This window comes from Rhinoraja longicauda, chromosome 3, assembly GCF_053455715.1.
Source record: "Rhinoraja longicauda isolate Sanriku21f chromosome 3, sRhiLon1.1, whole genome shotgun sequence".
Taxonomy (NCBI): Eukaryota; Metazoa; Chordata; class Chondrichthyes; order Rajiformes; family Arhynchobatidae; genus Rhinoraja; species Rhinoraja longicauda.
In genome coordinates, this window is record NC_135955.1 from 47,558,951 (window position 1) to 47,572,898 (window position 13,948).

General features: G+C 42.4%; 1 protein-coding gene across 8 annotated transcripts in view; it reads right to left on the minus strand.

Annotated features, from left to right (window-relative positions):
• kank1a (KN motif and ankyrin repeat domains 1a) overlaps positions 1-13,948 on the minus strand; it is a 226,973-nt gene that overhangs the window by 23,874 nt on the left and 189,151 nt on the right. The window lies entirely within an intron of this gene.

Genomic DNA, 13,948 nt, shown 5'->3' on the forward strand with positions numbered 1-13,948 from the left:
ATCTCTGGAGAAAAAGGTTGGGTAACATTTTGTAATGTCACCATTCTTTTTCTCCAGAGATCACCATTCTTTTTCTCCAGTGCCTGACCCACTGAGTTACTCCAGCACTTTGGGTCTATCTTTGATATAAATCAGCATCTGCAATTCATTCTACACTTTTAATCTCAGGTGTTTAATTCCTTGAAATGGAAAGATTATTGTCTTCATATAAAACTCCGTTCCAAAGGCTTGAACCACAGACAATGCAACGTAGAGCTTGTTGGAAAGCAACCTACATTTATGTACAATTTTATTGATAGTGTGACAGGACAAGTGGTCAACAGGAGAGCCATCCTTTCACAGAGAAACAATGTGAAAATAATTAAATACATAAAACAAAGATACCCATTGATGGCTCAGTACAGGCAGCACAATGGCAGAGCAGTAGAGTTTGCTGCCTTACAATGCCAGAGACCTGGGTTCGATCCTGACTATGGGTGCTGTCTGTGTAGAGGTTGTACGTTCTCCCCGTGACTGTGTGGGTTTTCTTCAGGTGCTCTGGTTTCCTCGCACACTCCAAAGATGTGCACGTTTGTAGGCTAATTGGCTTCTGTAAATTGTCCCTAATGTGTAGGTTAGAACTAGTGTACAGGAGATCGCTGGTCAGTGTGGATCCGGTTGGCCAAATGGCCTGTTTCCACACTGTCTTTAAACTAAACTAAATTCAGTGTTTGGCCATTACCAAGTTGACTGATCTCATTCATCATTGTTGGCAGAGGACTCAATTAATTGCAGATGACTTCATTTAGACAGGGGGGGAATTGGTCAGTGCTCTCCTCAGTGATTCTCCAACTGTACTTTCATGGACCTCAGGAATGGGTCCACGTGCGACAATTAAATGAGACAGTCAACATGTCAGAGCACCATAGGTGTGGTAGGAGACTGTTCCCAAAACCCGTGGGACCAAACTCAACCAACAATTTGGCTCATTTGGCATAAAAACAAAGTTATAAATATATTATTTTAAATGTCAGTCAAACAGAATGATATTTTTGAAAAAGGCGAAAAGATAATTCCAAGAGTATCGTTAAGGAGAAAAAGCAAGACCATGACAACAGCAGAATTGATAGGTAGAATCCAAAATATTGTTTTGCCACAAATGCTCATCACCGAGCAGTGCTTTCAACAGATTTTATTTTGTAGACTTCCAGTTTTTTCCACTTCTTTCCTTTTCTGAAATATTTATCTTTTGAGCTTTAAAAGTAAGTTTTACAACTTTAAAGAGTCACCCCAAATGCCATTAATACATTCCTCATCCCACAGATAGACACAAAAAGCTGGAGTAACTCAGTGGGTCAGGCAGCATCTCTGGAGAAAAGGAATAGGTGATGTTTCGGGTCGAGACTGCTTTTTGTGTCCATCTTCGGTTTAAACCAACATCTGCAGTTCCTTCCTAAATATTTTACCGCCTCCCCCAGATACCAGTTCACCTGGAAGGCTCTTGTAGTGTTTTTGCTTTTAGTTTCAGCCCCTCTGTTCTCTTAACTGTTCTAGCTCTATATTCACCATTTCTACTCAACAGGAAATTCTATTAGAACAAGAGGACTAGCTAATGTTGACAACATTAAGTTACCTAAATTCCATTTAAGCAGCACATTCTGTATACTGTGCAACAACTGATAAAAAATGTAAACATAAAAAAGTCCAGCATTTTCAGTAAATGGAATGTAGTTGGTTGCATTTACTTGAGCACCAGAGGAATCAGCATTATGCAGAGAACTACAAGTACCCAGAAAGAAAAATTTCCTGTTTACACTAGCTTGCCGTGTTAATCATTGCCAACAACCACAGTTCTGTCCAATCAAAATAGCTTCATATTTTAACCATCTGTGCCTTTATTTTCCACAGTGAGGTTGAATCTAACAGAAAACACTTTCTTAGAGTCCACATATAACTCAAAAACTACTTTATTTAAATTACCAAACATATCTTGAGCTGTACAATTTTCCTTTACAACTAGTGTACAATTGCTGTGATGTGTTAAAGGCCATCTGAGGACTCTGACAAAAGACACTTTATTGCATAGGAACTAAATAGCAATTGCTTGAATTGCACATTTTGTTTTTTGAAAAATATTTTGACAGCCACCCACTCCCAAACTACTCGTTCGGTGCAGAAACTGTCATTTCACAAAGACCGCAAGTCGCAGATTGACTTTGTCGCTTGTGTTTAGTTTGTGAGCCCTCCCAGCACATTTGTTAATGATTAGCTTAATAACTCCAGTATTGGACTGGAAAACTGTTATACCTGTACAATGGTTTCCACTTAAAATTGCCCGACTTAACATACTCAGCAATAACAGAATTAAAAGCAACTGCACTGGCATCCTACAAATAAATTGATTTGTATTGGTTCATCTTTGTTAAGTGTAGGAGATACACTGAAATATTTTATGTGCTATCCAGTCAAATCAGACATGAGCACAATCAAGGTACAACAGGTAGTGAGTGCAAAGAGAAAAATACTACAGTGCAGATTGTGATGTTAGTGTCAGTGTTACAGTTACAGTGGTAGTGCAAATATAAAGTGCAAGGTCCACTATGAGATAGTTTGGGTGATAAAGATTGCACCAACTTATGGGAGGATTGTTCAGTAGTCTGATAACAGGGGGTAAGAAACTGTCCCTGAATCGGGTGGTAGGTGTTTGTATCTTCTGCACAATGGGAGAGGGAAGAAAAGGGAATGACTGGGATTAAAATTGTCCTTGGCTGCTTTCCCAAGGTAGTATTAAGTGTAGATGGGTTTAAATTGGGGAGAGAGAGAGAGAGAGAGAGAGAGAGAGAGAGAGAGAGAGAGAGAGAGAGAGAGAGAGAGAGAGAGAGAGAGAGAGAGAGAGAGAGAGAAAGAGAGAGAGAGAGAAAGAGGGTGGCTTGGGGAAGTGGGAGGATGACTTGTGCAATGAATGGGGCTACGTGCATTGAGTGTTGGGCACAGCTGTTGCCAAGCCAAGCTGTCATGCATCCCAGTAGGATGCTTTCTGCAGTGCATCTGTCGAAGTTGGTAAGAGATGGAAACCTGCTGAACCTCCTTTGTTTTCTGGGGGAGTAGAGGCATTAGTGTGCTTTCTTAGAAGTAGCTTCAACGTGATTGTACCAGAACAAATGATGGTGATACATTGTGCCTAGGAACTTGAAGCTCTCGACCATTTCCCCCTTCACCATTGATGCTGACTGGGGCATGTGCACCACCTCATTTCCTGATGCCATAACTAGTTCATTTGTTTTGTTGAAATTGAGGGAGAGGTTGTCATCTTGACATCACGTTACTAAGTTCTCTATCTCCTTCCTGTACTCCACCTCATCATTGTTTGAGATCCAGCCCACCACAGTGGTGTCATTTGCAAACATATAAATGGAATTCGAACAGAAGTTAGAACTGAATTTAGTTGCACAGTTGCAAGTAAATATATAGTAATGGACTGAGAAATCCTTGTGGGGCATCAGTCTTGAGAATTATCGTGGAGGATGTTTTGTCAGGAAGTCAAGGATCCAGTTGCAAAAGCAGGTGCCGACTCCTGGGTTCATGAGTTTGGAGATGAATTTAGTTGGGATTATGGTGTTGAAAGCAGAGCTATAATTTACAAATATGTTTATTATAGGTGTCCAAGTAGTCATGTTGTTCCAGAGAAGAGTGTAGGGTCAGAGAGATTACACCTGCCCTGGACCTGTTGTGATGGTAAGCAAGCTGAAATGGATCGAGTCCATCTGGGAATCTGGAGTTGGTGTTTGCCATGACTTCATGCTGATGGACGTCGGTGCCACTCAACTGTGGTCGTCAAGGTATACTACCTTGCTTTTCCGTGGCACCATTTTTTATCAACATTTTTAATATACAGGCTTGTAAATATATAGCAAATTGACAAGTGTTGAATGTGATCTATAAGATGTACAACCCAGTAATTGCCAATGACAACAGGCAAAACGGGAAAGAAATTGAACAAACATCTTTACCATATAACTATGCAAATGGGAGATGTCCAAATGTGCAACTACAGGGTTCTACAGAATTAGAATGACCTATTTCCTTCATCCAACCTCTGCCAAATAGAGAAAGGAGCCGACATTTTGTTGCACTTGAGAGAGAAGATGGCAGAATCATTTCACATCATCCCCTTAAAACTGCAGTAGCTTGAATTTGAACAACATGGGGAACAAAATGACCTCAGACCTTTTCCTTCATAACCTCATCAGAGTAAATAGGGTAGGAAAATAGAAAGAAATACAAAATCTAAAACTTCTGTTGTTGTTCTGGCCACCTTGATGGACTATAAAGTTCTTCACTTTCTTAGACCATGGAAAATAAATCTGCAAATTAGAGACATCTGCAAATGCCACAATGGGTTTTGAAATGTTCCTGATTGCCCAGGATAGCTATGGATTATCTACAGAGTTGCAGGCTTTTTCCAAAAACATCGATGAAAGTAAACAACAAAACCACAAGAATACATGCTTAAGTTTTAAACTTTTTAAGTACTGGGAGGCAACCAATACAATTAAATGATCCTGTTTGCTGCTGATCTCAGGTATACACATGAAGATCACAAGGACCCATAAGTCATCAAACAATTAAAATGTTGTAACTGCACGCACACATTTACTGTATGACTAATTGCAAAAATGTGAAATATTTCCACAAACACAAGCCGATAACTATTCAACTGAACAAGGCTTAGCTCTGCATTCCAACTTCTCCCTCCATCTCCATTATAAATGTCATTCAATGTGTTCCAATGCATCAAACTCCCCTGGTGGAAACAAATGTAGATTTGTCTCCATCCCCCCAGCAGTTATCCAGTACTTAATCCATAAACAAGATTACACAATTTAAAAGTTTGCTATTAGCCATTACACAGAAAAAAATCCATCAGTTAGCTCCATGGAAGGAAACGAAAATGGTGTCCAATGATTTAGTTTCAACAGTGTAATCGATGGACACTTACACAATTCATTATAGATTTTCTGTATTTTAGAAGGCCTGCATTGCAGATTTTCTGTATTTTAGAGGGAGATGCGGTTAAAATGTTTAACTCATCTCCTCTTATCTTTGCTATGTGCTAATGAAGTAAAACTCCACTGTACATCAGATGTGGGAATTGATTTCTCTCATTTGTTTCCTATGAAATGAACCAAAATGCAAGTGGGGCAATCATAGAAAAGATAACAGTGAAGGTCGAAAAGAGAGCAGTCTGCACCAGGTCAAAAAACTTGCAAAGATGGTGAATGAGATTCAGGCTGAGCAATGTTAAATTACACTTTTTACTAAAGGTGAATGTAAATCCTGTTAGTTTGAGAAATAACAAGATATGAAAGTATATGCACACTATTTGTCAAATCTAATCTCTGGCTTTATAAACAGAAGAGTACAAAGTGAAGTTTTGCACATTGTCTGAGGTGATGGTGGAGGCAGATACTCTCACACTGTTTAAAATGTATCTGGATGAGTATTTTATAGTCGGGGCAGAAGACCGTACTGGCAAATAACAGAGATACGTAGTTGGCATGGACAAGGTGGGCCAAAGGCCCTGTTTCTGTGCTGTGTGACTGACTCTATGACACAGGTTAGGCCCCCGCTTGAATATTTCAGGCAGTTCCATATGTAACACTAAAAACCTCTGGCCTTCAGTGGATTATTGTATCTCCTAATTTTCCAGGGATCATTCCCAGATCACAGTAGAGGACCAAATAAAGTTTCCCAGTCGGCCAAATCATCTCAAACACAGAAGATCTGCAGGTGGACTATAAACATAGGATGCCTTGATAATAAAAATCCATAAACCTGTCTGCACATCTGTGAACTTTAATATTGCCCCACTCTTCTCTCCACAAGAACCCCATGCAGATCAGATATTGTAATCTGGCTAAAGACTGCCTCCTACCGCAAGTTTCCACCTTTTGCCAGGTTGACTGGGCCGCCTCCCTGGGATCTGGTAGCAACAGGGTGAAGAAATTCACCAGGATATTACCTAGAATGAAGAAGGGTCTCGACCCGAAACGTCGCCCATTTCTTCTCTCCTGAGATGCTACCTGACCTGCTGACTTACTCCAGCATTTTGTGAATAAATACCTTCGATTTGTACCAGCATCTGCAGTTATTTTCTTATAGTTACAAGGAGAGATCGTTTAGGCTAGGTTTATTCTCAATGCAATGTCAAGGCTGAGATGTGATCTTAGAGATTTATAACATTTTGAGGGGCTTGGAGGGGATAGATAATCAGAGACTGCTCAGCGCAGAGGAGTCTAAGACATAGGTTTATGGTGAGTGGACAAGAATTTAAAAAGAGCAGTAAGTTTTTCCACACAGAGGGTGGTGCATATTTGGAATGTGCAACCAGGGGGTGGTGGAAGCAGATTCCACTACAATGTTTGAAAATAATGGACGGATAATCAGATAGGTGTAGAGGGACAGAAGTCCAAGACAAGCAAATAGCATTAGAATAGATCAGCATCATGGCCATGTGGACAACGTGGGCTGTAAGAGTACGTTTCTGTGGTGTACATTTCTTTATGACTATTTTCCAATATCTGAGACTCACAGATACCAAGACAGAAAGGGGCTGAAACAAGAGGCGAGCTGAGAATGGGGAAGGTCAGAATGCAGAAGCACCAAATCAAGCTGGACTCCTGTAACTGTGCACCAACATCCAGGACATATGCGCAATTTGCAACAATTACAATACAGTAACCCCCGTTTGAATGGACCCCTTTATAACGGATTTTGTTTATCGTGATCGGATCTACCAACCACACCTTCTCTCCAGCCGTTTACAGCCCCAGCTTTTGACGCCACCCTCCGACTCACAAGGTGCACCAGCGAGCCCTTCTTCACCGACTGTCCATTGACCCGTCTGTTGTTGCGACTCACGTTGTAGCTCCAGGGGACACGCTTTATTCGGGCCATCGCTGCCACCGATAGGGCGTACTCCCTCCTCTCACACCTGCTGCTGCTTCCTGTTGACCAGTGCTCTGTCCGCTGTCTGCTCGACCGTCGCTGCAGTCTCCTTCTTCTCCTGTCGCTCTGTCCACTTGGCCTCTCTCCCTCCCCCCGACCCTTCCTCCTTCCACTGCTGCCTCCTCCTCCCCCAGAATTGCCGACATACTCCACCTTGGAAGCAGCAGCAGGCGAGAGCAGACAGAGCCCCATGGTGACTGAGCTGGTCTTTTCTATGATGGCGGCCTGAAGAAATGCTATTGCCAGAGGCTACAACGTGAACCCAAACAACAGCCGTGTCAACCAGTGAAAAAGGGCTGGTTGGTGCAGATGAGTGGCATTGGCGCCTAGTTTTAAGGTGAAATGACATGGGATACTGGAGTAACTCAGCAGAATGAATCAGTCTGAAGAAGGATCCCACGTCACATTTTCATGATGCTGCCTGATCCACTGAGTTATTCCAGCACTGTGTCCTTTTGTGTATTAACCACCATCTGCAGTTATTTGTTTCAACTACATACAATAATCATACCATACTTGATTATAATGAACAATCGGCAATAATGGACACCATTCCCCCCCCCCCCCCCGCACTCCCCCTTTATGGTCCATTATAATGAGGGTTACTGTACTATCAGCAGCCTGGAGTCATGTTATTGGACGTCTTATGGTTGTGCTTCAACAGTGTGGCATCATTTTGACAGCAATTAAATGCATGCTTGTTTTGCATTTTACATATAGAAAATACGGCCACACTAAGAAGGCAGTCCACAGAAGAGATTACTACTGGGAAATAATAACATTAGCTACATGGTGCAAGGAGCCTAGGTTACTCGCAAAGCAGAACAAGTTCAGTGGAGATGGGATAGAAGAGTGAAAATCATGAAGGATTTTGATATTAAAAATTGAGGAGCCTATTTCTGGTGCAGAAAGGTTGGCTAGTACAGAACAAAACAAAACATTGTTGAAATAAAGGAAAAATATTGCCGGCAGTGGAATGCATTGTCCAAAGGTTAGTGGAAACGGATTGATTAACTTCCGAGAAAGGAAATTGTTTGAATTGAGATATTTCCAGAGCCATTGGGAAAGTTAAAAGGAATGAAACTTATTGAATAGTCTTTCAAGGGGATAAATACAGTTAAGTAGTCTCTTCCTATAGCATATTATTCTTTGCCACAACATAAAAATATTAGATATCCTATTCCAAATTGAAAAATCCTTGAATTTATTTTATATCCCATGATAACAATGACGATGATTTGGACAGGTTGTGTGAGTGGGCGGATGCATGGCAGATGCAGTTTAATGTGGATAAGTGTGAGGTTATCCACTTTGGTGGTAAGAATAGGAAGGCAGATTATTATTTGTATGGTGTCAAGTTAGGAGAAGGGGACATACAACGTGATCTGGGTGTCTTAGCGCATCAGTCACTGAAAGGAAGCATGCAGGTACAGCAGGCAGTGAAAAAAGCCAATGGAATGTTGGCCTTCATAACATGAGGAGTTGAGTATAGGAGCAAAGGGGTCCTTCTGCAGTTGTACAGGGCCCTAGTGAGACCGCACCTGGAGTACTGTGTGCAGTTTTGGTCTCCAAATTTGAGGAAGGATATTCTTGCTATTGAGGGCGTGCAGCGTAGGTTTACTAGGTTAATTCCCGGAATGGCGGGACTGTCATATGTTGAAAGACTGGAGCGACTAGGTTTGTATACACTGGAATTTAGAAGGATGAGAGGGGATCTTATCGAAACGTATAAGATTATTAAGGGGTTGGACATGTTAGAGGCAGGAAACATGTTCCCAATGTTGGGGGAGTCCAGAACCAGGGGCCACAGTTTAAGAATAAGGGGTAGGCCATTTAAAACGGAGATGAGGAAAAACTTTTTTAGTCAGAGAGTTGTGAATCTGTGGAATTCTCTGCCTCAGAGGGCAGTGGAGGCCAATTCTCTGAATACATTCAAGAGAGAGCTAGATAGAGCTCTTAAGGATAGCGGAGTCAGGGGGTATGGGGAGAAAGCAGGAACGGGGTACTGATTGAGAATGATCAGCCATGATCACATTGAATGGCGGTGCTGGCTTGAAGGGCCGAATGGCCTACTCCTGCACCTATTGTCTAATGTCTATTCCTTTCGAGGCAAAAAGTAGGATTAGGTAATTACTCAAATATTACTAATAGTGTGAAAAAATAATTTCACTCAAAGCTAGATTGTACATGTCAAATTCCCAGGTAGGAAATCTAAGTATGATAAAGTTCTATCGTATCGTATTAAATCAATGTTTTATTGCTCAATGCGTGCTCCAAGACATCAAAGTCACAGAATTAAGCTGATGAGCTAACCTTGCCCTACGCCTAGCCACACCCACCCCACCCATATCCTACCCCTACCTCCCCTCAGGTTCCTGGAAAGGACACTCCTTCATACATTATGAATTGTGAACAAAAATAATAACCATCAAGTGGCAGGAAATTTTGATTTACAGAGTTACTTGAGCTCTAATCCACTTTGAAACAAAAGCTGGAAAATATAACCTTTAAACTGAAGGATTGTTTTCCGCAAGTTTTATATATGGCATTTTATTAATGAGGCATTGCCAGTCCTCAACTGTCATACAACGCAATTAGCAAAGAATTTGCCAAGCACTGGCGCATTCTTACAGGTCACAGAATATATTTACCCTGTCAATTGCTGCAATGCATCTTCTCAGAATGCAAACTCAGCATATACCAACAATTTAATTTCAACACAATATGAACAGTGAGATAATTAAAGTGCTTTGTACATCGCATCAACTGAATTATACCAGTGTCTGCTAAGTTAGCTTGGTGACTTGATGAGTGAAGATAGAAACATCTTGGCTTTAGAATTGGAATGTGTACAGAAAGGAAACAATTGAAGTTAAATCAGTCCACGTTTAGAGGCAAAAAGTAGGATCAGGCAATTACTCAAATGTTCCCAATATTGTGGAAAAATAATCTCACTCAATGCATGATTGTACATGTCAAATTCCCAAGAAGGAAAATAATTATATCCAGCTAAAGCATCCATTTAGGTCGGCCAGAGAAAGACTTTAGACACCCATTACCTGACGGCAAAAACCAATGCCAAGTTCTGAAAATGAAAACCTATTAAACCCCGATAAATTATTGCAAGTGTTAATTTTATGTGTTTGTTTTCTCTTTTTTTCCCAGATTTATAAGAAAGGTCTTTGACTTGGAAAATTAACCATTTCTCTCTCCAATTATGTTTCCCAATCTGCAGAGCGCTTCAAATTGTCAGCATCCACATTTAGAGAGGAAATGAAGGGGGCAGGGATTTTTAAAAGGGAAAAAGGGGGAGGGAGTGATGAGGGGTGATCAAGAGGGTGAAGGAGTGTGAGGGGGTCAGGGCGGAGAGGGAGGGAGGGAGTGAGGCGAGGTTACTGAAGGAGGGAGTGTGGGGGGGGGGGGAGAAGGGAAGGAAGAAGGGTGAAAAGTGAAAAAGTAAAGGGGGTGGGAAGAGGTAGTAGGGGGGTTGATGTGACGACGAGGGAGGGAGGAAGCGAGCAAGCTTTGGGGTGACCACGAGAGGAAGGGAGAAAGGAATGGTGACTGAAAAAGAGGTGGGTTGACTGAGAGGGAGGGAGGGAGTGAGGGGGTTGACTGAGAGGGAGTGAGTGAGTGAAGGGATTGCACAGCAGAGTGGGAGAGAGGGAGGAGGGGTGATCAAGAAAGGGGGAGGGAAAGGGTTTGACCAAGGTGGGATTGGGGAGGGGGGGGGGGGGAGTTGAAGAGCCGGAGAAGGGGTGGGGGGGGGGGGGGTGGGGGAAGAGTTGAAGAGCCGGAGGAGGGGGGGGAGAGTTGAAGAGCCAGAGTGAGATGGGAAAAGATAGCGATGAACTGCCTTTCTACCCAAGTGCAATGACTGCAGCACAAACAAGGTTTCAGACTGCAGTAGGATAAATGAAAGTTAACCTCAATCTGTTAAACAATGATTGACGAATAAACTTAGCTGGGATAATTATTGTTTGAGTAGATATATGGAGCATGTGGTTATTACTGCCATAATGAGCCAGCATCCCTAACAAGTCAGCATTCTCTTGATTCTGCAGTGGGCCAGAACACCAGGGCTTTTTTGATTTGAGTGAATAATACCCCCACGGAGTAAATCAGTTTCTTTTAAAATCAAAATCTTTTAGTAATTCTACAGCAATCTTACATGAATCAAATAATTCTTATTTTTTTACAATGGTACTGATAATCAATTTATTTTTTGTAAAAGTCGAAAAATGAAAATTAACACTTTAAAATCAAGTGTACCACCTCCTGTCCTTGTCCACAATCTGTTTTATCACATGCAATGAACAGTCTGTGAAAGAATAGATTTATATACATCTAGCTTTTCCAGCATTCTCCTGTACCACCTCCACTCCTCCCTCCCCCACACAATCAGCCTGAAATGTGCCAACCTAAAATGTCACCTATCCAAGTCCTGCACAGATGCTGCCTGGCATGCTGACTTACCCAGCACTTGGCATTCTACGCAAGGTTCCAGCATCTGCAGTTTCTCGCGTCTCTAGCCTTCTTTATCTTTCCACATTGATTCTTGATTAGTAAAGGTGTCAGAGGTTATGGGGAGAAGGCAGGAGAATGGGGTTAGGAGGGAGAGATAGATCAGCCATGATTGAATGATAGAGTAGACATGATGCGCTGAATGGCCTAATTCTACTCCTATTCCTTATGACCTTATGACAAATGGCAATTGACCTGACGGCTGCCAGAATGCTTTACTTTTATTTCAGACTTCCAGCATCTCTAATTTGGTTTTAACCTTCATAAAGTGAATAAACATCACTTATTGGCAGGAGCAAATTGCCCATTGTTCTGGTATGGCAATTTGGTGCAAAATAGCTGCTTATTTTAATTTCTGCAATAACAGTGGCAAAGGGAAGATAATTTACATAAGGGTCTCACCTCCGACTTTTTGATTCTTTAGCTTCAAATACTATGCCTTTTATGAGGAAAATGTCATATTGATTTCAGATTGAATAATCAACATGATAGATCCCTTCATGTTAATTAGAAAGCCAAATTTTCTGGTAGGTGAACTGTGAATGCAATGAAATTTGAGCTTTAGTTTTTTTACCCAAATATATATTCTTGATATCATGCATTTGCTTTAATTTACACTTTCATAGTTGTCACATGGAAATTTTTTAGTTGCAATGTTTTTAATGTAGATGCTTTCTAACTTGACAGGAAGCACTAAAGTTTGATTAAGGAGGGAAAAGCAAGGTAAAGTAAATTTGCAAAGAGCATGAGTGGACTGTAAAAGCTTCCACACAAATGATTTACTTATACAATGAAGTCAAACACAGAAACACACATGACGGAGGATCTTGGATATGAAATATTAACAGCTTTGCTTTTCACAGGCACTGCCTGCTGAGCTTTTCCACATTTCCTGTTTCTTTTCTAAGAAATATTTTGGTTCTCTTTTCGTAGAAAAGGACACAAATGGAACAGTTCCTACAAATTGATGGCAAATGAAATGTTACTATTTAAAAAAATAGAGAGAACGGAGAAAACTGGAGTCCAGCTAGCCCAGCAACAGTGCTAAAGAAAATGCTAGAGTACAGTATGAAAGATGTGGTAAGCATTTAAAAAATATCAGTGGGATTAAACAAAGTCAACATGGACTAATGAAAGGGAAATTGTGCTCAGCAAACCTAAATTTGTTTTTTGATGTAACTGGTGGAATAGATAAGCAAGAGCAAGTGGATGTTTTTCAGTCAGAAAGTTGTGAATCTGTGGAATTCTCTGCCTCAGAAGGCAGTGGAGGCCAATTCTCTGAATGCATTCAAGAGAGAGCTAGATAGAGCTCTTAAGGATAGCGGAGTCAGGGGGTATGGGGAGAAGGCAGGAACGGGGTACTGATTGAGAATGATCAGCCATGATCACATTGAATGGCGGTGCTGGCTCAAAGGGCCTGCACCTATTGTCTATTGTTGTGTATTTGAACTGTCAGGCCTTTGATAAATTCCCATCCAAGAGGTTAACGTGCAAAATTGCACAGATAGAAAACTGGTTCACAGATAGGAAAGAGAGTAGGACTTTCTGCAGGTGGTAGAAAGTGGCTAGTGAGGTACTGTAAAGGTCACTACTTGAGGATCAACCAGTCACATTATACATTAAGGAATTGGATGAGGGAACAGAGCATATCTATCTATATAATATTACTAAAACTCTCTGTACGAATGTTTGTGTGTTTGACCACAGCATAACTTTTATGGTTCACACAGCCAAAACGGTACAACATAGCGCCACAATTTTTGCACCACTTTACTCACCATTATCCTGCCCATAATAGGTAACAACTCTCGTTCAAATTGAAGCTACTTTTTAAAGCTACAGAGATTTTAAACTTTTGAGAATTCACTTCATAACCCATTTCCTCAGACTCCTCAGCGTGTGACGTCACAATGCCCCATCTTCCACTTCATTTGCTCCTCAGTCGCCAAAACAAGATGGCCGCTGGCAGTGCCGCCGCCTGCCCGCGTTCAGTCCTTCCCTCTCCCCTCGCTTGGCCCCGACCTCAGTCCTTCCCTCGCCTCTCGCCCATCCTCAGTCCTTCCCTCTCCCCTCGCCTCTCAGCCGGCCCCAGTCATTCCCTCGCCCATCTCCCCTCGCCGGGACGGTGGGGGGAGGAGGGGAAGAGTGGGGGTGGGGGGAGGAGGGGGATAGTGGGGGTGGGGGGAGGAGGGGGATAGTGGGGGTGGGGGTGGGGTGAGGAGGGGGAGAGTGGGGGTGGAGGGAGGGGGTCGGGGAGAGTGGGGGTGGGTGGAGGGGGGGGGGGAGGGGGTGGGGGGAACAGTAGGGGTGGGGGGAAGGGGGCAGTGGGGGTCAGGAGAGAGTGGGGGTGGGAGGAGGGGAAAGTGGGGGTGGGGGGACGGGGGGAAAGTGGGGGTGGGGGGATGGAGGGGAAAGTGGGGGTGGGGGAAGGGAGGGG